This window comes from Geotrypetes seraphini, chromosome 2, assembly GCF_902459505.1.
Source record: "Geotrypetes seraphini chromosome 2, aGeoSer1.1, whole genome shotgun sequence".
NCBI lineage: Eukaryota > Metazoa > Chordata > Amphibia > Gymnophiona > Dermophiidae > Geotrypetes > Geotrypetes seraphini.
The window spans coordinates 231,742,577-231,768,757 of NC_047085.1; the positions used below are offsets into that span (position 1 = coordinate 231,742,577).

Genomic DNA, 26,181 nt, shown 5'->3' on the forward strand with positions numbered 1-26,181 from the left:
TATTGCATATGAATAATAATCTGTTGCCTTTGTCTTATAAATCAATCATATTGTGCTCCTCAAACCCAGAGGTCTCATTACCAACATCATTTTAAAAAATTTTAATTCCATGATTGCATTAACCATTCATCAAATTATATGCAACTGGAAAGATAACTCTAAGATTAATTTTCTTGAATGGTAGAACCATCTGTGCGTCATTAGGAAGTATGAGGAAATAATAGCAATCAAACAAAATAATATTGCTAGTTTTACTAGAACATGGGCCCCTCTAGATAAGTTTTGTAAAGTTTTTAATGATAACTCTAATTGACCCTATTGTGTTTCGATTGTATGCAGCTGTTTTGGGTTTTTTTTTAAAGTTTTGTTTTGTAATACTGTATTATTGTTATGCATCCTTGTTTGTTTGGGGTTTTTTTTTTTTTTTTTTTAATAATCGTATTTTTTTTAAAAACTGTTTTATTGCTATGCATTCTTGTTTTTTTAAAAAAATATATATTATTGTATTAAAAAAAAACTGTTTTATTGTTATACATTGTTGCATTTAAAATTCAATTAAAAAAAACAAAACAATTTCAGAAGTTGACACCATTTGAGGCCTCCCAGACCCTGCTGCATCTTCGGTCTCGAAATCTCCACCCTGAAAGTTTGCACGCCACTTCTTCACTGTGGAGTATGATGGGCATTTGTCATACATTCATAGATTTCCTTTGGAGTTTTCTTCTGCAGGAATAGGAACCTCATGACAGCACACTTGAAAATTCCACACTTTTCATTGACCTAGTTCAATCAATGATCTGAAACCATGTCAAAACATAGCATTACGATTCTGAAAATTGGAACTTTGTAAAATAAAACAAACGCTCTTCGGCTACAGTGGCAAAATAACGCTCAAAATTTAGGAAGCTGGTTGGGCTGAGAACTTTTAAGCACCCCCTCGTAAACCCCATTCACTAAAAATATTGAAGCAAAACATGAATACTGCCACCCTCTACCCCAAAGCCACTGGAAGAGACCACCTTCATTTCAATACAGAGCTTTCTGACAATCCAGTAAAATGAAAAGCCCCTAGTAACCTTTTGCCAATGAATACAATATCACCTCTCCTCATTGAACATCTGGATCTCATTCCAAATTACTTTCTGTTTAAATAGCATAATTTAACCGTGCATTTAATTTAGATATAATTTGCATTGAGCATAGCTGAGCTATTTTTTTGCGTTACTGTTGAGAGCACATCTGTATTGCACCTTTGAACATCAGCCTCTCAGTTCCATAACCCAATTGACTCCTTTGGAGAAAAGGGTCACACTGTGATTGCTACACTGAGGTTAGGCATTAAACACACGCACGCGCACACACTCAAACCAGTAGCCAAAATACTAAGGAAGAGCATGTGCCAGAAATTACAGATAAAACCCGAGACAAACAGTGATCCTGAAGGGGGAAAATAAGTGTCCCAATAGAGAAATTTTTTGGCTGTCAGCTTTTAGTGGGGGAGGGGGGACTAGAAAAACATGCTAATCCTTCGGACAGTATAAAATTATATTTATTTTGTCAGATGCAGAGGGATACAGTCCTATCTCCTGAAGTTTTCATCCTTGAAAGTGGAAGCCTTTTACCTGGGCTCCAAGCTACCTGAAAATCTGGCTGTGCTATGACCAAAGAACGGCAGAGCACCACAGCAGGCACTGCCGCCAATATGCGTAGCCAGCAGAGAATCTATGACTGCTATCAGTAACATTGAGGGAAAAAAAGGAGGAAGAATGTTTGAAAGCAGGAAGGGGAGGAAAGGGACAGCAAAGCCAGCAAAAAAAAATAGTATAAAAAAAAGATAAAATTAAAATCTGAATAGAAATGTTAAAAAAAAAAAAAAAACCAACCCCATGTACCTTTGCAATTGCCTCCTAGCCTTCTGTGTGTCCAGACTGTCCTACTTTTTCCAGTCTACACAAAGGTTTCATGTTCTCATATCTCATGTCACAGCGTCCTCAACATAATCACTTCCAAAGTCTTATTTAGAAAAAGAGATGATAGCAATTGGATGATAGGAGCTGGATAAAGCAATGTCTAGGGACGGTTTCTTTAATCCTGGCCAAACTACATATTGCTTTAAACTCTCCAATAAAACACACTGCATCAGTCACAGGTTAATTAAATCATACAGGTAAAGGTTTTAAAGGGCAAGATCCAACTTCCGTGCCAAAGGCTTAAGGCCCCTAAACACATACATACCATCAAATGTATTCAGAACTGTTCCAATTCCCTTCCCCCCTTCTCTGTTACCAATATAAAGATGGTGTTCCAACTAATCCTGCCATCAGAACCTGCAATCCTATCACCTTATCTGCCCAAAAGCAACAGTGCTCACAAGAAAGGTGTGTGTGTTTTTTTTTTTTTGGGGGGGGGTGAGAGATCAGAACTATGATCTCTACACCAGGCTGTCAGCTCTCAAAAAATTAAATTTTAGGTTTTGTTCTCACAGCCACCTGATAATTCCACAGAAAAAGGACATCAATCCTATGATCATTACTCTAATGTTGCTTTTGCCACCGGCATTCCATGCATGAAGCTCCTTCCTATCAGCCAACTACAAAGAGAGCCTAAGTGCTTGTCTTTTCAACACAGCAGGCACTAGAGCCAGGCCACCCCGTTAGTCAAGAACCCAGAGCAGCAGCTGCAGCTAAAGCAAAATAGGTCCTGACAACCAAACAAACTCAGCAAAACAAGAGGTATTTTTAGCAGTAGAGAAAGTGGACAGATTTCATATAAACCATTTATAGGTTGAATATCTTTTATATGAAATTCTAAAACTCGAAAAGCTCCAACAGCTGAATTTTTTTTCTAAACACTGATGCATTACAAATCTGTAAAAAAAAAAAAAAAAGCTGACTTTTAGCATCAAAAGTAAAACCTGGTCCAAAAGTCACCTTAAATAATTTAGGGCTCCTTCCACGTTTAGGGCTTTAACGCGAGGAATAGAGTGCGCTAAATTGCCCCACGCGCTAGACCTTAACGCCAGCATTGAGCTGGCATTAGTTCTAGCCGCGTAGCGTGGGTTTAGCGCGCGTTAAAAGGCTGCATGCGCTAAAAATGCTAACGTAGCTTAGTAAAAGGAGCCCTTAGTCTAAGCTGATATTAGTTCATCTTACCTCACACTGGTGTACTTCTGATCACTGGTGGCCACGGCAATTCATATTCGATGCCTGTTGCATCCCCGCAGGTAAAGTTCTCTCTTGTTACTTCCAGCTGTAAAGGAAATGAGAAGAAATGTCAGCAAGGGCAGGATGTAGCAGAAAGAAGCTTGAAGCTAACTGACGACACCTCATTCCAAAAAGTGTCATTCCATGTCAAGTTGGCCAATTTTGAAAATCATTCACATTCGACCTCCTCCAAACTGAATAAAATTTTGGGTGGACATTAACTAAATTATGCAAAATATTTCAGCCGGATCTCTCTTGGTTTGAGAGACTTACAGGCAGCTGAATGGAGGTTACCTTCAGATTTCCATGTTCTACATCAGTATTTCTCAACTTCTTCAAGCCAAGTACCCCCTAACAAATATCAACCGAGTACCCCTGCCCAGGCTCTGCCCTCGACCCCACCCCCATAATAATAGTACTAATTGTAATGCAATTTCTTCCATCCATTTTTCATGTGAATACAATATAATCTTAATACATAATAAGCAGAGGAAATGTTAATTATCATTTATATTTGGGGGGTTTTCAAAGAGGTCAAGGCAGATGACCTTAAAATATGCAATAACACCTCAGTAACAACTATTGAAAAATAGACAAATATAGTATAAAATATAGATAGCAGATATAAATTGGATTTTCAGATAGTAATTCAAAGTCTTTGTTATTACAAAACTGGATTTCTGCAATGCATTATTTCTGGATATGGCTAACTCTAAGATTCATGCTTTGCAAGTGGTACAGAATACAGATGCAAGGATGATCACTGGTGCTTCTCATTATCAACATATCTCTCCAGTGTTGAAACATCTACACCGGTTGCCCGTTATGTTTTTGTATTGAATCAAAGTTTTAAGGAAATATTTACCAAATTGTTCCTTGCACTCACAGTCAACAATGAGGTTATCACTTGAGCATACACGTGAGGTACACTATAAAAAAAAAAAAAAAAGATGGCAGCAATTTCTGTGGCTGGTCCTTGGTTACAGAATGCTTTGAATGGTTCATTGAGGCTATGTCAAGATCTGAAGTCTTTCAAAAAAATCTCTGAAAACACATTTGTTAGTTAGAGCATTCTTTTAGACTAGAGGTTCTTTATTTTTAGTTTTCTGCCAAGTCTGTTTGATTGTTTGTAAAGATGTACTATTATTATTTTATTCTGTATTTATGTATGTGATTACTGTAATCCGGTTAGGTTATAAGCAGAACAGAAAATTTTAAAATAAATAATTCATTTAGTTGGACTTTCAAATTCAACTTTTTTTATCATATGAAAAAAAAAAAATGAAATGATAAAAAAAAGTTGTCTTGCCTTGATAAAGCTAAATAATGCCTTTTATACGAGTATGGCATTCAAAACATTTGATATCTTGTAAAGAACATAGCTAAAAAATGTCATTCTTGAACCAGCCAGAATAGGAAGCATATTGGAAAATCTAAAAATAATATTGAGGATGAATGGGGTGTGATTCCCAACATTTATAACTATTGATTATGAACCAAAAAGAGTCAAATGGAACTAATTATTTGGTAGATCTTGTTCATTAGTTCTATTTGACTCCTTTTGGTTCATATTCAATAGTTATAAATGTTGGGATTCACACCCCATTCATCCTCAATATTATTTTTAGATTTTCCAATATGCTTCCTATTCTGGCTAGTTCAAGAATGACATGTTTTCGGTGATGGCTCCGCAACTTTGGAACACTTTGCCCCAATATATAAGAGAGGAAAATGATCTTAGCTGTTTTAAAAATAACTTTAACAAAAGTTTCCTTTTTAAAGAATATTTTAATCTTTAAATTATGCTCAAACCTTAAATTAGTTACCCTCCAGGTTATACTACTCCCTCCCTAATGTTTTTTCCATCTATGGTTCTTTTTTCTACTTTAAAGCATTGAATTGTATGTAGTTCTATCCCTCCATTCCTTATGTATCAATTAGTCTGTAAGTTTGTCGGTCTAACCCATCATTTTTAAATTTTAAATGATATGTCTAAATATATGTTTATCTTTTTTTATTGTAATTTGCTTAGTAAATTTGAATAAGCGATTCACCAAATTAAAAATAAACTTGAAACTTGAAGACATCAAATTTTTTTGAACGCCATACTCACATAAAAGGAATTATCTTAGCTTTATCAAGGCATTCGCCTATTAATGAAAGGCACTTGTGTTAAGGTTGATTTCATGTGATATTTTAGACATGGTTCCTTCATTGTACAATTTTAAGTCTTTATTCAGTGATATGTACTTAATTTATGTACTTTTGGTTTTATTGTTTCATTGTAATTGCATATTGTTATGTTTTGTCTCTTCATTGCAAACCAGATATTTTATGTTCCAATCAGAACGGGTTTACATAAGTATTTCCATGTTTGGTAGCAGCCTTATGAGGTAAAGACCTAGATCAACTGCTTTCGCCCACTACCTATGGGGAATTTAGGAAGCGCCTAAAAACATACCTGATCCTGAAATACCTAAACAATTGACCCGCTCTCCCCTCTCTCTCCCCAATAACGGTCCCCCCAACCTCCTACCGTTACCCCCTCCCCCCTCTCCTTAGCCCACTTGAATTTCATGGTACTGTGATACATATAAACGGTTATCTTTATCTTATCGTAATTTTTTGCCGTATTTTCTGAAACATGCGGCTTATTCCAAACAGGTCCTCTCGGACATTACCTACCAATCTGTATATCTTATACTCTTGCTCAACAAATTGCATTTCTATATTCTTGCTTTCTTGAAGTCTCTGCTCTCTGTATTTCCTCTGACTATCTGCATATTGTAATTCGCTGAATGTCGCGCTCTCTTGATTGTAAACCGCCTAGAAGTCGCAAGATTGTGGCGGTATAGAAGAATAAAGTTATTATTATTATTATTAAAATTATCATATTTTATTTTTTCTTTCACTCATTTTTCTTTTACATCTTATTTCATTCTTTTATTACCATTAATTCCCCCTTATTGTTTCTTTTATCTTTAGCCCCTTATAGGCATCTATTGGTATTATCTGGAAGAGTGTGGCACAGTGGTTAAAGCTTCAGCCTCAGCACCCTGAGGTTGTGGGTTCAAATCCACGCTACTCCTTGTGACCCTGGCCAAGTCACTTAATCCCCCCATTGCCCCAGATAGATTTTGATCCCACCAGGACAGACAAGGAAAAATGCTTGAGTACCTGAATAAATTAATGAAAACCGTTCTGAGCTCCCCGGGGAGAATGGTATATAAAATGGAATGAATTAATTTTTGGTACTTCACAAACAGTATAACTTTGCATGATCTCATTTGCACATTTTTTTCCTTTTCCATATCACTGCTCACCATCATGTTCTATTTAGATAACACTTGATTACTGCACACATTTTGAAATTCACTCTAGTCATATCTTTTACTTAGGCATATTCTGTCCCAAATAAGTGGGAAGGTTTCCCTCATCAGTTCATCTTGCCATGTTTATTCACTCAAGTAGTTTTTTTCACCGTGGCAACGGTACCCCTATTTTACATCAGCGTTACATTGGTATCCGCACTGCTCTACGGACCAACCAGAAGTAAAGAACTTGCTTTTTTATACTGTTCCATGAACCACAGGTCATTCCATGACAAGTGGTCTAATGTTCAGATTTTGTTCAAAATTTGCACATAGAATAGTCAGGGGACTATATTCCTAAGATTTTAGATTCCTAACTGCAATAGTAACTGAGCTATATCCACTTGTCTATCTGAATGTTAGCAGCATTGTACACAGTGATGAATAAAGTGTCATTTTTAGCTGCTTGAAAAATTGAGAATAATTGGTCGAGTGTGCTAATTTTTGGTAGTCCAGCATAACATTTTGTGCTAGTTGCAATGATGCTAGTATGAGCGTCCTGAATCCAAAAGCCCATCTGAAAATGTTGCTCAAAAGTGTGCTCAAAAATTTGTCGGTTTGTTGCAACAGATTTTGACCAGTATATCAGCTGCAATATCTCCAGATCAAGAGTAAATACAGACTTCAGATTTTTAGCATAGATTCGTTTCAAGTTTATTAGGTTTTTATATACCGCCTATCAAGGTTATCTAAGCGGTTTTACAATCAGGTACTCAAGCATTTTCCCTATCTGTCCCGGAGGGCTTATCTAATGTACCTGGGGCTATGGAGGACTGAGTGACTTGCCCATGGTCACAAGGAGCAGCGTAGGGTTTGAACCCACAACCCCAGGGTGCTGAGGCTATAGCTCCAACCAATACGCCACACACTCCTCCTTGCATTGGACACTACACTCAAGATTTGCAACACTTCTGCATGAATAGCTGCATCATAGCATTCCTTCAAACTTGGCATTTTTAACACATGGAATGAAAATTCATCAGTTTTCCGGGTCAATTATAAAATTTTAAAAAACAACGTCTGCCTATATCTTCCTAAAAGCAATACTGTTTGAAATTAAAAAAAACTTTTTCTATAAGATACATGCCTTTTGGTTTTGCAATGCCACTGTCATTAATGTACAAATTCACCTCAAAGTTAGGAATGCTTAGCAGTCTGACATGCAATATTTGCATTTTACATTTATATTTGATAATTTGAATACCATTACATTACAATTTACTTATATACCACAGGACCGTGAAGTTCTATGTGGTTTACAAAATAAATTGAATGAGATGGATTAATTACCTAAGTATTTGGTAAACAAGTAAGTTTTCAGATGCCTCCTAAAATCCCATTATGTGTTTGAAGTCATAATTAAGGTAATTAAATCTTTGTGTACCACTATATTTCTAACTACTTTATGCTTGTCAAAGATTTCGAAAGGTTCCACAGTATTGTTGTAATGTGTTTTCTTCTGGGGGTGAGTGAGTTTAGTGATTGGTACTATATTTTGTGCTTCATTTGCTGTTCATTCTCCAGTGAAGGCTGGGTTTATTTGTCTACCATTCATATTTTTCTAGGTACATTCAGAACTAATAGGCTTAAGAAACTCTTATTGAACCCATTATTACCAATCATTTTAGCCATTTTTTAATTGCTTTAGCTCCATTTACATGCTTTAGTTAGGTGCCATCGACTCGTGTTTGAGACCTAGCAACTTGATGAATTACAGATCTAAAGACTGATCGGTTTTGTGTTAGTCTGGCAAGGTCCTCCAGTGTCATCCCCATGGTTATGTCCAGCCATCTGATTGCAGGTCGCCCTCTTCACCTGGTTCCTTCGATCTTCCCAAACAATGTCCTTCTCCAATGATCTTTCTCTTCTAACAGTGTGACTAAAATAAAACAGTCGTAACTGCTTCATTTGAACTTCGAGTGACATAGCCGGTTTGATCTCTTCCAGAATCGATTTGTTAGTTCTTCTGGTGGTCCACGACACGCGTAAAATCCTTCTCCAGCACCAAAGCTCAAATGAATCAGTCTTCAGTCTTGTTTCCGTAGTGTCCAGCTTTCACATCCGTAATTGATCACTGAGAAAATGAGTACATGGACAAGTCTGATCTTCATTTGGAGTATTATTTCCTTGCCTTTGAATACTTTGTCAAAAGAATTCATTGAAGAGCAACCCAGTGCTATTCTGCGGAGTATTTCTTCCCTATTAGTTGCTTCTTTGTTTACAAAAGAGCCCAGGAGATTGAAATCCTTTACAACTTCTATTCAATCACCTTCAAACTCAAAATCTTCAACATTTTCTGTGTTCATGATCTTTATCTTGTTTATATTCAGTCTAATCCCATGTTATAACTCGGCTTTGACTTCTCTCAGTAGATACAGCATGTCTTTGCTGCTGGTGATGAACGCTGTATCATCTGCATAGTGCAGATTGTTTATATTGTGGCCACTACCAACTTTGAAACCAATGCTCTTCCATCTTCTGGTGGGAATCATTATGCCATACATTCAGGCTGGAACGTATGATTGCCCTGCAACATGGACACTGCAGAAAATTTAGGGAGATTTGGGACCCATTGACAAAATTTTGTAAGGACTAATTATTGATTTTTGCCCTTTGGGTGGGGAGGTTGGGTGGGGGGATAGGTATATATTATATTGATACAGATATTAAGTTGGTTAAGGTGGGGGGGAACTAGATGTACATGTATTCTGAAAGATGTGTGTGCTTTTACTTGAATTATTCTTTGTAAAATTATCTGTTATTATACTGTTGAATGTTTTGAAAATCAATAAAGAATATAATTTAAAAAAAAAAAAATTTGTAAATGGCTTCACCGTAAAGGTTGAACAGGTAAGGTGACAAGATGCATCCTTGCCTGATGCCACGTTTTATTGGAAACCAATCAGTATTGCCATGTTCTGTTCTCACTGCAGCTTCTTGACTTTTTGTAGAGGCTCTTTATTAGCTAAGTTATGTGTTTGGGTACTCCCATTTGTGCTAGAATTCTCCATAGTTTTATCACTAATCCACACAGTCAAAAGCTTTCTTATAGGAGATGAAGCAAAAGTATAGGGGCTTTTGGTATTCTTTGCTCTTCTCCAATATCCATCTAACACCGGCAATAATGTCTTTTGTTCCTCGACCTCTTCTAAAACCAGCCTGAACTGTGGATCGTGTTTTAGTGAGGTATTTTTAAAATTTTTGAACCTGTGCCAAGATATGATTCAGATTGTGTTCTTCGATTTTTAGGTTACAGATGTCAGACTGAAGAAGATATAACTTTGCCTCCCTATATCAAAGTGCCATATAATTTTTCCTGCAAATAGGCTTGGGATCCTGTGGAAAAGAAACCTACCATGGCTGTTGTTGCATGGCTACTGGGCATTGCCCCTATGGCGATGGGATACTGGTTTTGCTCATTTGGAAACCAGTAGTGGCAAAGCTACCATGGACCAATACCACACCACATTTATTTCATATAAATTTTCTAGCCTTGAGATATGTTTATATCATGGGCTGTGCACATAAAATATCCCACACTTTTAAGTGAATTTATATTTCAATAAGGGTTGCATTACAAAACAAATATAAATCTTGTAGAGTAATATTTCATCTTTCAGATGGAACTAGTTAGAAAAAGATTCATATTTGACCCTGACTATTGACAATGCTCATACTGAATTACTGCAAATTTGACAGTGTAGTGTCCAGTGCAAGGATATAATCTATGATAAAAAAATCTAAAGTCTGTATCTACTTTTGCTCTGGAGCTACAGCAGCAGCTGATAAACTGGTCAAAATCTGTCACGACAAACTGCGACAAGTTTTAAGGCATACTTTGAGCAAATTTTTTAAGTGGGCATGATGCTCATACTAGCATCACTAAAACTAGCATAAAAAGTTGTGCTGGTCTGCCAAAAATTAGTATTTTTCATCAATTATTGTCAGCTTTATGAGCAGCTAAAAATGACATTTTATTTATTGCTGTGGTGCTACCAGCACCCAGTAAAACAAGGGGGTCTAGCTCAGTGACTATTGAATCTACTAAGAATCTACTTTCGGAAAACTTTATGCTATGCTAGTTCTTCATAAAATTTTGAACAAAATCTGATACATAATGGTGGGAAGCTTTTTTTTATTTTAGATCACTTGGGGGTCCTTTATCAAGCTGCGGTAGGGGTTTAATGCGCGTAAAACCGCGTGTTAAACTGCCTGCTGCGCTAGCCGCTAACGCCTGCATTGAGCAGATGTTAGTTTTTTAGCCGGTCGTAGGGGTTAGCGCGTGATGAAATGTCCGACGCGCACTTGATAAAAGGACTCCTTCGTATGGAATAACCCAACAGTAAGTCAATTGTTTTTTCATATATTACATAGCTACAGTTTTATTTTGATATTCACAGCGAGATACCCGTTATAATATAGCCCCAAATTTTGGTGAGGTTTTCATAGCGAAAGCGATTTGCCACCCGTTCACACACTGTGTTAGTTTATATCTGCGCTCCTTATATCTCCTCCTTTCTTCATCTCGGCAAATTCTACTGTTATTGTTCCGGTCTCCTCTGCTCACAACCTTGGGGTCATCTTCGATTCCGACCTCTCATTTTCTACACACATCCAACAAGCTGATAAGACCTGTCGCTTCTATCAATTCAATATTACCAAAATTCACCCCTTCCTCTCCGAGCACACTACCCGGACCCTTGTCCGTGCTCTTGTAAGCTCACACTTAGATTACTGCAATCTACTTCTAACTGGTCTCCCGCAATGTCGCCTCTCCCCCTTGCAATCTATGCAAAACTCTGTTGCACGACCCATTTTCTACCAATCTTGCTACACTCATGTTGCCCCTCTCCTTAAGTCACTTCACTGGCTCCCTCTCTGTCATCGCATACAGTTCAAGCTCCTACTGCTGACCTACAAGTGTATTCATTCTGCTGCCCCTCAATATCTCTCCTCTCTTCTCTCTCCTTATATACCTCCCAGAGAACTCCATTCCTCAGATAAGCCACTCTTAGCTGAACCCTTCTCCTCCGCTGCCAATTCCAGTCTTCGTTCCTTTCGTCTAACTGCCCCTATGCCTGAAATAAATTACCTGAGTTTGTCAACCAAGCCCCTTCCCTTGTTTAAAAGCAGACTGAAAACCCACCTTTTTGATATAGCCTTCAATCCTTAACCCTACTCCTGTGCCCATCATCCCAGTTAGCTGATTAACCGTTCCCCTTAAATGTTTCACGACAACAAGGAAAAATTTTGTCTTATCCTTGTATCTTATCCAAAATTATGGAAGGATGTTATGGATGGGAGTAAACAGAGGGCTACGAGCAAGACTGTATGGGTGGCGATGAAGGAGACTAATTATGGGGATGAAATGGATCTTCATGGGTACAGGTGGGTATGGGTTAGATTTCATTGAGGATGGGCATGGATGGGTGAAATTTCTATCCCTATGCAACACTCTACTCAACAGGCCCACACTGCCCTCTGCTTGAGCCTTGCCAGGGATTATCAGTTTGAACTACTATAGCTTTCCCTACACAGCAAAGGCACTCTCTTCCACATCAGCTCTTCTACAGAAGTGAGGAAAGACTGAAAGGGGGTGGGACTATGAAGGAAAGAGCAGGAGTGGTAGTGTGGCTGAGGGACAGGATTAGGGGTAAAGGTACCCTAGTAGAACTCTAAGAGCCATACAAATGGAGTGTGAGCATATCAAAAAGGTTTTTGCTTTATTTTTGCTTAATTATTCATAGATCCAATCTAATCTATTATTTATGGATCATACTATATCTATATAGGTTCAAGGCGATTTACAACACAAAGAGCCCATGCAGAACATGGAGAACTTACAGAATGATTTTAAGTTGCAGGATAAAAGATAAACAATGCAAACATTATACAGGGTGGGTAATGGAAAAGTAGCCCGCCTCCAGCAACAGTATGACAAGATGAACGAGCAAGAGGATTGTTTTTATTCACTTACCCAGAAGTCACAACAGATGATGAAAGTGGTCCTCATTCACAACTATGCACCTTTCACAATCACTATACGCTGTTTCAGGGAGAACACCATCTTTCTGGCACCGGTATTAGAGGCAGGCTACTTTTCTGTGGCCCACCCTGTACAATGTACAGTCAGTTGTACAATACAAATCAAGGTCCCCTGGTTGGAACTGACTTAATTTGTCCTCCTCAATTGACTGATGTCCAAATTAAAGACTTCCTTCCCCCATTCACTCAAGTCTCAATCACGCGCCACAAAAACAATTGAAAATAGGCCTTATAAATTCAAGATCCATCCGCAATAAACATCACATTCTTAAAGATCTAATCACTCATAACTCCCTCGATATCCTCTGCATCGTTGAAACCTAGCTAAGTAATGGCGATGAGGCATATTTATCCTTTGCAAGCCCACCTGGTTACTCTTATGTTTTCAACCACTGTGTCAAGAAAAAGGACGGATCAGCCATCATCATTAAATCCTCTCTCACAGTGAGCACTGATAGACTATCTTTAACAACTGCCATCGAAACTATTCATTGCAAAATCCATGTCAAGCCAATAATAGATTTACTCCTACTCTACATTCTACCTCCTATTGACCAAAATAGCATTGTTCAAACTCTGTCTTTAATTTTTGATTTTTGCTACTCAAATTCAATTTCCTATAATATTGGGTGACTTTAATATTCATTTCAATAGCCACAATTATACAATGAGTCAGGACTTCCTCAATCATCTAAAGGATCTTAACTTCCGCCCACTGATTTCTCATGCTACCCATTCAAAGAGTCATACACCCGATATGATCTTTATTTCTATATTTCATAAATCCAGCTTTTCAAGTCCACAGCTACTTCAAGTACCATGGTCGGATCACTACTTTATCTCTACCTCTTGTCTCCTTTCTACCCCCTCTAACCCAGTTCCTCCTTTAATTATCTCTTCCAGAGACTATGATAATCTAAAAGAAGAGCTATCTCCTCTCTCACTCCAACTTGATAATAATAATAATAACTTTATTTTTATATACCGCCAACTATCTTGCGACTTCTAGGCGGTTTACAATAAAGAGGAGTGGTTTACAATATAGAGAAACTGTAGTTACAATATAGATAAACTGTAGTTACAATAAAGAGAGACTGTACATACAGCGGATTAAAGGGTATAACATTGTACATCTGGTAGTTCCAACATTAATAAATATTAACAGCAGTTTGTGTGCCGTGCTGCTTACACATGATTAGAAATGTTCCTTAAATTGAATATAGTGTTCATGGTTGGTGATTGGGTTGGGGTTTATAATTTAATGATTTGGGTATGTTGTGGTATTATAAAGGGGGCTGATGTTCTGGTTCGTTATCTAAGTATTTCAAGAACAGGTATGTTTTTAGGTGTTTCCTAAATTCACCATAATTGGTTGTATATGCAATTATTTTTTCTAAGTCTTTGCCCCATGTGGCTGCTTGGTACGATAACAGTTGTTGATGGTATCTCTTATATTTACACCCTCTAGCCGGTGGGGAGACAAATTTCAGGTGTGTTTTTCTTTCATGTCTGTTGGTTGGGAATGAGAAGAGGTCTGTGATGTATTTAGGGGCTAGACCGTTTAATACCTTGAAACAGAGACATCCTAGCTTGAACTTCGTGCATGCCTTCATCGGCAGCCAGTGTAGGAGTCTGTAGGAAGGGGTTATGTGGTCGTACTTCTTCAACCCAAAAATCATCCTGACTGCTGCGTTTTGTATGAGTTGTAATCTTTGCATTTGCTTCTGGGGGATTGTCAGATGGGTGATGTTGCAATAATCCAGGTGGCTTAGTATAAGGGATTGTACTAGAATTCTGAAGGCTGAAGTGTGGAAGTAAGCCTTAATAGACCTAAGTTTCCAGAGGGTGAAAAACCCTTTTTTGATTAGGGAGTCTATATGGTCTTTCATGGTTAGACCTTGGTCCAGCATTACTCCCAGGACCTTCATCGTTGGTTGAATAGGGTATTTAAGATTGTTAATGTGTAGTGATTTTGTCGTGTTATGTGCCTGTGGCGAGGCTATAAAGAATTTCGTTTTCTCTGAATTGAGCTTCAGTTTGAAGTCTGTGGTCCATTGTTCCATCATGTTTAGTGCTTCAGTTGCTGTTGGGGTGATTTCGGAGGGCGATGTATTAAACGGGATAATGATTGTGAAGTCGTCTGCATAACTAAATACTTTTACACCTCGCTGTGTCAGCTGCGTACCCAGTGAAGCTATGTAGACGTTGAAGAGTAGTGGGGATAGTGGGGACCCCTGTGGAACGCCTGATGGATTTCTCCATATTTTAGAGAGGTTACAATTGGAGCGCACTTGATAGGTGCGGGTCGTAAGGAATCCTCGAAACCAGTCCAGCACCTCGCCTCCGATGCCGATTGCGTCTAGGCATTGTAGTAATTTTTCGTGGTCTACCAAGTCGAAGGCCGAGCTCATGTCGAATTGCATGACTAAGGCTTTGTGGCCTTTGCTGAATAGGTTGCGTATGTAATCTAGGATCGCTGCAATCACCATCTCCGTGCTAAACAGCGGTCTGAAGCCTGATTGGGTTTCATGTAACAGCGAGAACTTATCTAGGTAGTTCATCAGTTGGATTTGTACTAAACCTTCCATTATTTTTACGAAAAATGGGATGGATGCTACTGGTCTATGGCACCTTTGATTCAGAAGATCCAGATAAACAATTAAAGATCTGGGACAATGCTTGTTGTTCCTTACTTGACAAATTAGCTCCAATTACTACCCGTACTATTTCTTCAAAAAAACCAAAAGAATCCCTGGTTTAACTCCTCTTTGCTTCTTCTTAAACGCTAGTTACGCTCCCTAGAACATAAATGGCAAACTAATCCTACTTTGTCCAACCTTAACAAGTTTAAGGAACATTCAAAATACTACAAATAATCAATAAATACGGAAAAAATAAAATATTACAAGAAATGTATCTCAAAAGCAAAAAAACTCCGCTGCCCTATTTTCTATCCTTAAAAAGCTAACACAATTTAAATGAAAACAAACCTACACTAATGCCTCCACCCAGCTCAAAACTTAGTAAACTCAAAACAGCTCAAAACTTAGTAAACTCAAAACAGCTCAAAACTTAGTAAACTTATTTTTCAATAAAAAAAAATCCTCAAAATCTGGAAAGATATTAAAAATAAATGCCAAAAAACATTTACTGTTTAGAAGACAGTACTCCAAAGCTCCTATACTCATCTTGTTCACATTTTCCTTTACCTTTCTTAAATGATGTTCTGCACATTATACAGTCACTAAATCCTAAAGAATCAAGCTGTGACACAATTCCTCCTTTCATTCTGAAACAATATTTTCCAATTTTTGGTCCATTTATACTCAAACTAATACACAAAAGTCTTGTCACAGCAACCATGCCTGCATCTTGGAAACATTCTATTATATACCTCATGATAAAAAACAACAATGGCAATTATCAAGACTGCTGCAATTACAGACCAATCTCTACCCTTCCTTTTCTCACTAAAGCAGAGATCTCATCAAAGTCCCTCCTTGAGGGCCGCAATCCAGTCAGGTTTTCAGGATTTCCCCAATGAATATGCATTGAAAGTAGTGCATGCACTTAGATCTCATGCATATTCATTAGGGAAATCCTGAAAACCCGACTGGATTGCGGGCCTCAAGGAGGGACTTTGAGACCCCTGCACTAAAGTAACAGAAAAAAACATTTTTAATCAAATTTCAGACTATTTTGACAAAACTCAAGCTCTCCATCCCAATCAAACAGGTTTTTGGAAAAACCATTCTACAGAACATGCACTAATAGGCTTAACTACATCTGTACAATATTTCTTGAATCAGCATAAATCAGTTATCCTCATTTCATTAGACCTTTCAGCGGCATTTGATACAGCAGATCACCAACTCCTACTTCAAAGGCTAGCTATGGCAGGAATCTCTGAACAGGTCCTTGATTGGTTTACTTCCTATTTTACAAACCGCACTGCTGTTGTTTCGTTCAATAACTCCTCATCATCAGCTATCCAAAATAATTTTGGGATCCCTCAAGGATCCATACAGTCCCCTTTACTCTTTAATATCTATTTGACCCCTCTGCTGACACTCTGTCAATCTACTGGTCTTACCGCTTATGCGGATGACATCCAGATCATCTACCCTATAGATGCCTCCAGCTCCAATGACATTAGCCTCATCAATTCTAAATTAGATAAAATAAGTCAATGGCTTCACGAAAATATGCTGTCTCTTAGCTTATCAAAAACAAGTTGTCTGCTATTTCCCTGGAAAGATAACTTACAGCTCACATCTCCTATCACTATAAATGACACTCCAATTACCTCTGTCTATGCTTTTAAAATCCTGGGAGTTATTATAGATAGCAAACTGACTTATCGTACACAAATTAGCTCAGTAGTAAAGAACTGTTTCAATAGACTAAGGATAATTAGAACTCTTGCAAACATACTGGACCCTCAATCCCTCAACATTCTGATTCACTCTTTTATTATATACAAACTAGATTATTGTAATACAAGGGTATATACCAAAAAGATATTTGCCGTTTACAACTGATACAAAATACAGCCATAAAAATTATTACTAACAGAAAGAAATTTGACCATGTTACTCCTCTGCTGAAAGTGCACATTGGCTACCAATACCAAATCAAATTATATATAAAATAGCTATTCTTCCTTTCAAGACACAAAATACTAATGAACCGGCCTTTATCCACAAGCTCCTTATTCCACATGAACCCTCAAGAGTTTTAAGATCTTCATAACAACATCTTCTTTACACACCATCCCTGAAAATTATCAGCATGCGTCGGGCCACTTCATTTGCAATTATGGCCCCCACAGTATGGAATTCCCTATCACTTCATATGAGGGCGGAAAAAAAATCTAGATAAGTTTAAGGGAAATTTAAAGTGCTATCTCTTCCGTGATGCATATAACTGTTGAAGTGACTTGGAATCAGCCAAGTTTATTTAATAATCTGTACCCTGTAGCTTCCCTATTGTGGTTTACCCTTCTTGTTCTCTTTACTTTTAAATTGTAGTTGTCCCCACTTTCCTATTGTTTCACGTGTGTAATGTATTGTTTAGTCAGTACTCATTTGTTCATTGTTTTCCCCTTTTGTAAAACGCTTAGAAATCTTGATTTGCATTTTCTCAAAATTTTAATAAACTTGAAACTTGAGAAATTTAAGGTGAAAAAAGCCCTCCAAAAATGCTCTAAGGTTGACTTCTGCATGTGACCCACCATTGATCCTCTGTGTCCCTGTCCTCCTAGCCAGCAATCCTCTCCATCTCTCTCCCCTCCCCTCCCTTCCAACACCCCACAGCAGTGATCCTCTTTCTCTCCCTCCATGTCAGTCAGTGTCCCTTGCCCGTCCTTACTAGCTCCAGCCGTAAGCAGTCAGCAATCCTCTGAGGCTGCTTGCAGCCTGTCCCAGGGCCATCTCTGTAGTTTCTGACAGCCTGTTCCAGAATCATCTCTATGGTTTAGCAATCACAGAGCTGGTTCCGGGACAGGCCACAAGCAGCCTCAGAGGATCGCTGGCTGCTAAAGCTGAAGCTAGTAAGGTACAGGCAGGGGGCATTGACTGGAATGGAAGGAGACAGAAAGAGAGAGAGAGATGAAGATTGCTGGCTGCCACAGAGTGTTAGATGGAAGGAAAGATGAGAGCAGTGCTGGCCCAGGTGAGGGTTGGAGAGGAAGGTCGACCAAAGCACAGATCAAGGCATTTTAGACCGTTTTAAGGCCTAAAATTGCTCCTCAACCTATGCATGAAGTTGACTTATATAGTCGAGTATATATGGTAAATAAAAATTGATTAAAAAGCTTGAGAAAAGTTTTAAAAATGCTTTAAGGTGTTCATAAGAATGCATTAAGTCCACTGTAACCCAAATACGGTAACCAATTTTAAAGTATTTCTAGCTTTCTTGAGGAAGCTTATTGCCAAGTATGGGATCAACTGAAGAAAATCATGCTTCCTACTAACAAGCCAAATATTCTTCAAGAAAGTGGAGTCAATGAAGCTCTTGAGAGCAGCAGAGTTGTCAACCTGACAAAACAACCAGTTGTTCCTTAACCAGCACCCAAATTATGAAGGGGTTGAAAAACAAGACAAAGAATTTTCAACTAATCAATATGCAATGATTTAAAGCACTGCAGAAATATTGGTCATATAAGCATATCTCGTCACAGCCTGTGCTGCAGCATTCTGAATCAATTTCAGCTCTTAATGTATTATTTTGCTCAGAAGATCAATTAGAAGAGCATTACTATATCTTCTGATGCAAACACGCACCACTTTAAATCATTCTTATTCAAATAAGGACACAATTACCTAAAAGCAAAACAGCTTCTACAGGCAGAATTAATATGAGACAACGGATAAATTCTTATTGAGGAAATCCTCTAAAGTAACATATAAGGGCGAGCACACAGAGTAAAAACCCCTCTAGAAATAGCGGGATGGGGGAAATCAATGATCCTTATACACAAATATCCCAATTCACACAACTCCCTTTTTAGCTAATGTTGAGCCAATTTGGTTAGATCAGTCCAGCAACTTATTGCCTAAATAGATATAGAAATCAGATTCTCCAAGACCTCAGCACAATTCTTCACTAAGGTCACTTACTTGGATGATTTTCTAATACTAAGATTTTAGGTATGTTTTTTTCCCCCCCAAGCCCACCTAGATATCAAAACAAGAGAGAAGAAAATTATGGATCTCTGGAGAAACACCCATTTCTAAAGCTTGAGGGAGCGAACGAGAATCTCATATTTCAAACTGAGGATCCATCCCTATGAAATGAGGAAAAGCAATTTCACACTGTCCCAGAAACCCCGATTTCCAGAAGTTGATCATTCGAGATGAAATAATTTTAGTGTTGTCTTTCATACAATAGATTAAGTCCTTCCCATTCTGAAGACCCAATTTAAAAAAATATCTATAAGCCACTTTATATAGAATCTAAACAATTCCCCACATCAAAATGTTTCAGACACTGAAGAGAGCACCTTCACAATCAACATGTTAGGAAACTAGTCAAAGGACAACGTAATCAGATGCTATTTTACATACCCGTGCAAACTGATGTAGTTTTTAAAGATAAATCTGTTCTAAAAATATTTGCAACAATAAGTGTTACTATTACACCTATACCAGCAGTTTTCACTAACTACACATGGACCCCCACCACCACCACAAGTCCTGGCTTTCAACCCCACAAAAACCTTAATGCCCATTACATTCACATTCTTTTATTTGGTGAAAACAAGCATTTTGATCACTTGAGTCATGCGTGACAAGGGTCCTCAAGTTTAGATTTGTATCAGATTTGAAGATTTATTAGCTAGCGATGACAGTATGTGTGTTTTTCATAGTATGTTATTTTATTATGGAGATATACTGTATATACTCTAATAGAAACAGATTTTTGGGCCAAAAATGGACCCAAAATGAGATCTCTGTTTATATTTGAGTCAGCGCCCACCTGCCTCTCTCCAGAGCCATCAAAAACTCTCCTGGTTGCACTGCTGCTATCACAGACCGCAGTGTCACACTGAATGACAGACAAGAACCGGTTGACACTTTCTTGGAAACCACAAAATAAATTGAGTGCCGCCCCCGGTCCCCGTCATTGGGTAGTACTGGTATAAGTGCTTCCAAGCTCTGCAGAGTGGATAGCATGGCTTCCCGTTTTCATGAGGTGTGACAATGCAATTCCAGAAAGGAATCGTTGAATGGAGAGGCGAGCTCTAATTTGTAGCCATCTCTGAGATCTCTAGCACCCACTGGTCTGACATTATTTTGAGCCATGCTCCATAGAAAGTGCCAGACAATCCCCTCCAAAAGGAGTCTCTGGGGAATGGGTCACCAAACCATCATTGTACCGGTTGAAAAGCTGGAGTGGAGCAGGAGGACTGAAAGGAGCCATGCTTATCAGGGTGAAAGGACTGGTGTTGGGAAAAACGAGTTAATTGAAAGGTCTGGGTGTATCCAGGACAGTACTTTCCAGAATCCCAAAGATGATACCTCCCCTGCAACTGCTTTCCAGATGCCCGAAGGCGATCCTTCGAAAGGCGCTGGCATTCAGAGTCACCCAGCTCACTGACAAGCTTCTCCAAGTCTTCTCCAAAGAGAAGGTGACCCTGAAATGGGAGCTTGATCAAGCGGAATTTGGAGGCCAGATCAGCAGCCCAATGCTGCAACCATAAATTGCAATGAGCTGCAATTGTCAAGGACTTTGTTTCACAGATGCACGAACCAGATCATACAGAGTCTGCTAAATAGGCCAGACCCATCTTCATAGTAGGAAGTATAGGCAACGATGGGGAATCTGACTCTAGCACGTCATCTGCTGACTGTTGACCCAGGAGAGACAAGCCCATGTTTCATACAAGCTGCAAACAGCCACCTGAAGGGTCAGAGACGTCATTTCAAAAGGAGAGCTATCTGTGATCCTGAGCATCTTTCAGAGCCACCCCACTCTCTACCAGAATTGTAGTCTTAGTCACAGTGGCTACCAGGATATCTACCTTCAGCCACTTGAGTTTACCAAGTTCTTCGTGAGGGAGAGGGTTGAGGTAGGTCATAGCTTACCTGACCCTAAGACCTACATCTGAAGGAGTCCACTGTGCAGAAATCAACTCCTGTATGGTCTTGTGAACTGGGAAGGAGCAGAGTTGGGGGAAGAAATGTTAAGCACCTTTAGGGCACTGTCAATTCCCCCTTCCTGAACACCCGGATGGCCAAAGGATCATCACTGCCTTCTGGAGGACGCTCGCTATCCTCCAGAGCAGGGGTGCCCACACTTTTTGGGCTTGCGAGCTACTTTTTAAATGACCAAGTCAAAATGATCTACCAACAATAAAATAAAAAAAACCCACAAAGCACACTGTATGCATAGAAAATGTTAATCATCATTCCTATTCCAGGGTTTTTCAAAGAGGTCAAAGCAGATGACTCTAAGCACTATCACCTCAGTAACAACCATACAAAAATAGACAAATATACCCCCTCTCTTTTTACTAAACCACGATAGCAGTTTTTAGCGCAGGGAGCTGCGCTGAATGCCCAGCGCTGCTCTCGACACTCATAGGCTCCCTGCGCTAAAAACCTCTATTGCGGTTTAGTAAAAAGGGACCTTAGTGTAAAATATAGACAGCAGATATAAATTCAGACACATTTTGATCACTAAATTTAAAATAAAATCATTTTCCCTACCTTGTCTGGTGATTTCATGAGTCTCTGGTTGCACTTTCTTCTTCTGACTGTGCATACAATCTTTCTTCCCTTCTTTTAGCCTGTATGCTTCTTCTCCTCCAGACCTCATTCTTTCCCCCCAACTTTTCCTTCCTCTTCCCTGCCCTTTCTTTCTCTCTGCCTCCCTTTCTTTTTTTTCTGTTTCTCTTCTTTCCTTCTTTCTCCCTGCCCTCCCCCAAGCCACTGCCACTGCCATTACCATCGGGGACCAGGACCCAAACGCCACCAATAACAGGCCCCAAGCTCTCCCTGCTTCGGCCAACCAGCATTCCTCTCCCCGACGTCAATTCTGCCGTCGGGAAGAGGAAGGCTGATCAGCCCAAGATCGTGATCAACCTATTGGGGGAAATGCTGCCGGGTCCTGCCTTCGCGGAAACAGAAAGTAGGCAGGACCCGGCAGGAAGAAGAACAAATGCTTCACTAACCTGTCTCCCGCATTAGCCCGTAGCGAACGCTTGCTTCAGGGCTCTCAACATGTGCGTGCAGGCTTCCCTTCTCCCCCCCCCCCCCCCCGGACATAACTTCCGGTTTCGGAGGGAAGAGAAAAGAAGCCTGCACGCACACGTTAGAGCCCGGAGCATAAGTTCGCTAGGGGCTGAAATTTCCAAGCCGGTTTTTTTGGGGGGGTTTTTAATGTTCAGCAGCGGCAGATGACAGCTGGGCGGACCGCCCAGCTAAAAGGCCCTAGGGAGAACACTGGAGAGGAAGGCTGATCGGCCGGTAGATCAGGACGGCAACACGAGTGCGATCGACTCGAGTTGCCTTCCTGAGCTACTGGTCGATCGCGATCGACGCGTTGGGCACCCCTGCTCCAGAGCATGCAGAACAGTAAGAGATTCGGAGGGGCCAGAACACACAACCAACCCTGAAGAAGCACGGAACCACGGAGAGAAGAAAAAGGCACCAGGGCTGCTAGAGGGCAGTAAAGCAAAGGCACTTACCCCTACTGGCTATTTCAAGCCCAGGCCCTTCTTCAATGACTGCCTGAAAGGAGCAAGTAACAGAGGCACTTACCCCTGCTGGATGCCTAAGTCCTGAACCATGCAGGAAGGGCTGCCCCAGTGCTGGTTCCCCAGGGGTTTGCTGTACAACAATCCTCAGTACACCATGTGCTTGCTTTTTTTTTTTTTTTTTTTTTTTAACAGCCCAGTAAATCCAATTAAGGGAGACCTTGTCCTCTTTTTTTTTTTAAACCAGAGGAGGAAGGAAGGGAGCCAGTCGCCCATAAGGGACATGGGATGGGGTTGGGAATTGACCTGGTGCTATGAGGTACACTCCTAGTCAGGTACCCCAAACTTGATCCCCCAAGCTCACTGAATTAGAATGTAAAACATGAGCACAGGCACAATGACGCCAGGAACATGGAAGATATTCATCATTACACCTGCTGAAGACAAAGAGCACTGAGCTATCTTCTGTGATATACATAGGATGGTATGTTCTCTGGCCACTTAGTATTTTCTATCTCTGCCTACTGATGGATGGATACAACCCATTCATCTGGAGTCGTCTGTGGTAGATGACAGTTAGGCAAGCTCTTTATTCCAAATAGCTACTCTTTTATCCACTCTCCTCTTACCTACTTTATGTCCCGCAACATTTCCAAAAACAAATCAGAAGTAATGGAAGCTAATGTGGTTGGAACTTTTTATCGTTTTAGGTGGATTCATGCCAAAAGTATTCTAAAAGGCTTTATGGTAAGCATGGTTTGTACCACTTCATAATGAAAATCAGAGGCAAAAATAATATATTTGTACAGTTCTTCTTGAATAGCTTGTATTACAAGAAGTTCTTCAGAGGTGAAAGGGAAAAGGGATGGGATTTCATAAACCGCCTTTCTGTGGTTACAATCAAAGTGGTTTATATATTATATACAAGTACTTATTTTATACCCGAGGCAATGGAGGGTTAAGTGACTTGCCCTGTGTCACAAGAAGCGATAGGGAGAGATCAAACCCAGTTCTCTGGGTTCTCAGGCTGCTGCATTAGGCTACTCCTCTAGAGATGTTTTCTTTACCTCTTTTTGTTAAGAAAATACATTTATGATACTGTTAATCCTCAGTCCTGAAAACATTCTGAAAAATATCCAATGTTTTCTCTACAGATTTGTAATCTTTGCACAACCGTCATGTACTGGAGAGAAAAACTGGCAACACAGACACGAGCTGTTTCTTCTGACCCAGCTTACCACGTTTAATGACTGCAAACATTTGAAGATGCAGCTGATTGGCTGCTGCTTTTCCTCAAGTAGCAACAGCCACTGCAAAAAAGGCTAAGAGTGCATAAGGTCATGCAGAAATGCTCCAGCTCCTGCTGTCTCTTCAATCAGCTCCTGCTGTCTCTTCAATCAGCTAGGACACCCACCTCTAGTGTGGGGTAGGAGACCCTTGAATACATTTGGATTTCAATCCAAACATGGAACTAAGAGCAGCAGCAGATAAGCACAGCATGCATTCTCAGGAAGATATGCAAATTAGCACATCTGAAAAATCAACTAGAACAAATAGCTCCTTTTTCTCCTTCTCCCATTACATGCACAGCTTCTGAAGCCTACTTTCTATTCCTTTTCCTCTTCAAGGTACACCTTACTAGAAGGCCAATTTGATGAAAGCTGATCCAGATCCCATTTACTGGAATCACTCACTGGCTCTATCCAAGGGCACAAAAGTTTTAGGCAGCAGCTCACCAAGCAGTGCATCTCTTGTGCTACTGCATCTGGCTTCTACCATGTTCCATGAAAGAAGCAGGAGCAAGCGTGTCCAACTCACCTTCCCTACCACCACCAATAAGACACCCCCCCACCCCGGACGCAAAAATAAAAATCCCTGGTACATAGCAGCACTTGTGATCCTCTCCTCAGCTAGCATACCTTGAACAGGCGTGAGCAATGCTCAAGCCCCCCTCCCCCTTGGAGCCACCATCTTAGAAAACGGTGGCACCTATCCCCACATAGTGCATTCTGAGACAGACCATATGGTTGTCAATGCCAAACAAGGGAATTTTTCCTTTATCTGGTAGTCTCCACCCAGACTTAACCTTAGCTTCCCCAAAACTGTCTACACAAATCTCCATTGATAGGCGGTATATAAATAACTAATAAACCTGGAAATTTGGATAAGGGCAAAAATGTCCTTATTTGGCATTACTGACCCTGCTCAGTTCACCCCTGATTGCACTGCCATTTTCCAAGATAGCAGCATTGAGGTAAGTGTGAGCAGGAGTCACTCCTGTCTCTGTAGGGGGGGAGGGAGGGATGAGGGGTGGCTAGGGAATGCAAGTGGACTCTAGGAATTTATTTCTAAATTAGGGTGGAAGAAAGATGGGATCTCAGGGATATTTGGGGATGATATAGAAGCTATGTCAGCCATAGCGGGTCCCCCTTACCTTTCTACTCTGACTCAGACCTGGCAGTACATTCTTTCTTGCCCAGTTCTAAAATATCTCTGTATTGTTGTGGATTAGCTTATAGCTTCCTTAGTGCAATATGAATATACTGTGCGCCGATATCTCTGCATGAGTTAACTACAATGCTGAAATGCTTTCTATATTGAATCCAGTAATGAGCATGAAGACCATTTGTTAACAGCGCACTTCTGCCCATGCTGGCTTCTTGCAATGGCCCCAAAGTTAAAGCATCTCCTGATCTTAAGTTCTTGGGCTCAGTTACATTCCCTAAGAGACAGCGCCTGGGAAATGGAACAGAAGCTTATTTTGCAACCCAATAAAATTGCCCTCACCTTCTAAAATTTTCAAGATATTTTTCCAAGCATGTCTAAGACTCACCCCCTCCCTCTCCTACAAAACCACGCTAGTGGATTTTAGCGCAGAGAGAGCAGGGCTGAATGGCCCGCTCTGCTCCCAATGTTCATTGAGTTCCTATGAGCGTCTGGAGCAGCGCAGGCCATTCAGCGCGACTCCCTGCGCTGGAAACTGCTAGCGCAGTTTCGTAGAAGAGGTCCTCAGTCTTATATATACTTGAAGTGGAAACAATGTGACCCAAAATAAATCTTATTGCTTAAACAATTTCTTCTAATACTCAGACTAAGACTCAGTCTTTACATCAGGGGTGTCCAACCTGCGGCCCAAGGGCCGCATGTGGCCCCGTGAAGTATTTTGTGCGGTCCCAGTCAAGGGCGATGCAGTGTTTTCCTCTACTGCCCCCAGGTGTTTACCATCTTGCCGGCTCCCTCCTTTGTCTTGCTGCAGCGTTTGCGCATTTGTGCGGCCCCCAGAAACATTTTTTTCGGCCAATGCAGCCCAGGGAAGCCAAAAGATTGGACACCCCTACTTTACATTTTAATTGCTGGTATT

At 39.9% G+C, this 26,181-nt stretch overlaps 1 protein-coding gene across 5 annotated transcripts in view; it reads right to left on the reverse strand.

Moving 5' to 3' along the window:
- The window catches only part of TCF20 (transcription factor 20), a 471,396-nt gene that overhangs the window by 333,393 nt on the left and 111,822 nt on the right, over nucleotides 1-26,181 (reverse strand). For all 5 annotated transcript variants that reach the window (XM_033935171.1, XM_033935172.1, XM_033935166.1 and 2 more), the window contains exon 2: nucleotides 3,153-3,249. The gene's annotated coding sequence lies outside the window, so the exon portion shown is untranslated. The remainder of the gene's footprint in view (nucleotides 1-3,152; nucleotides 3,250-26,181) is intronic.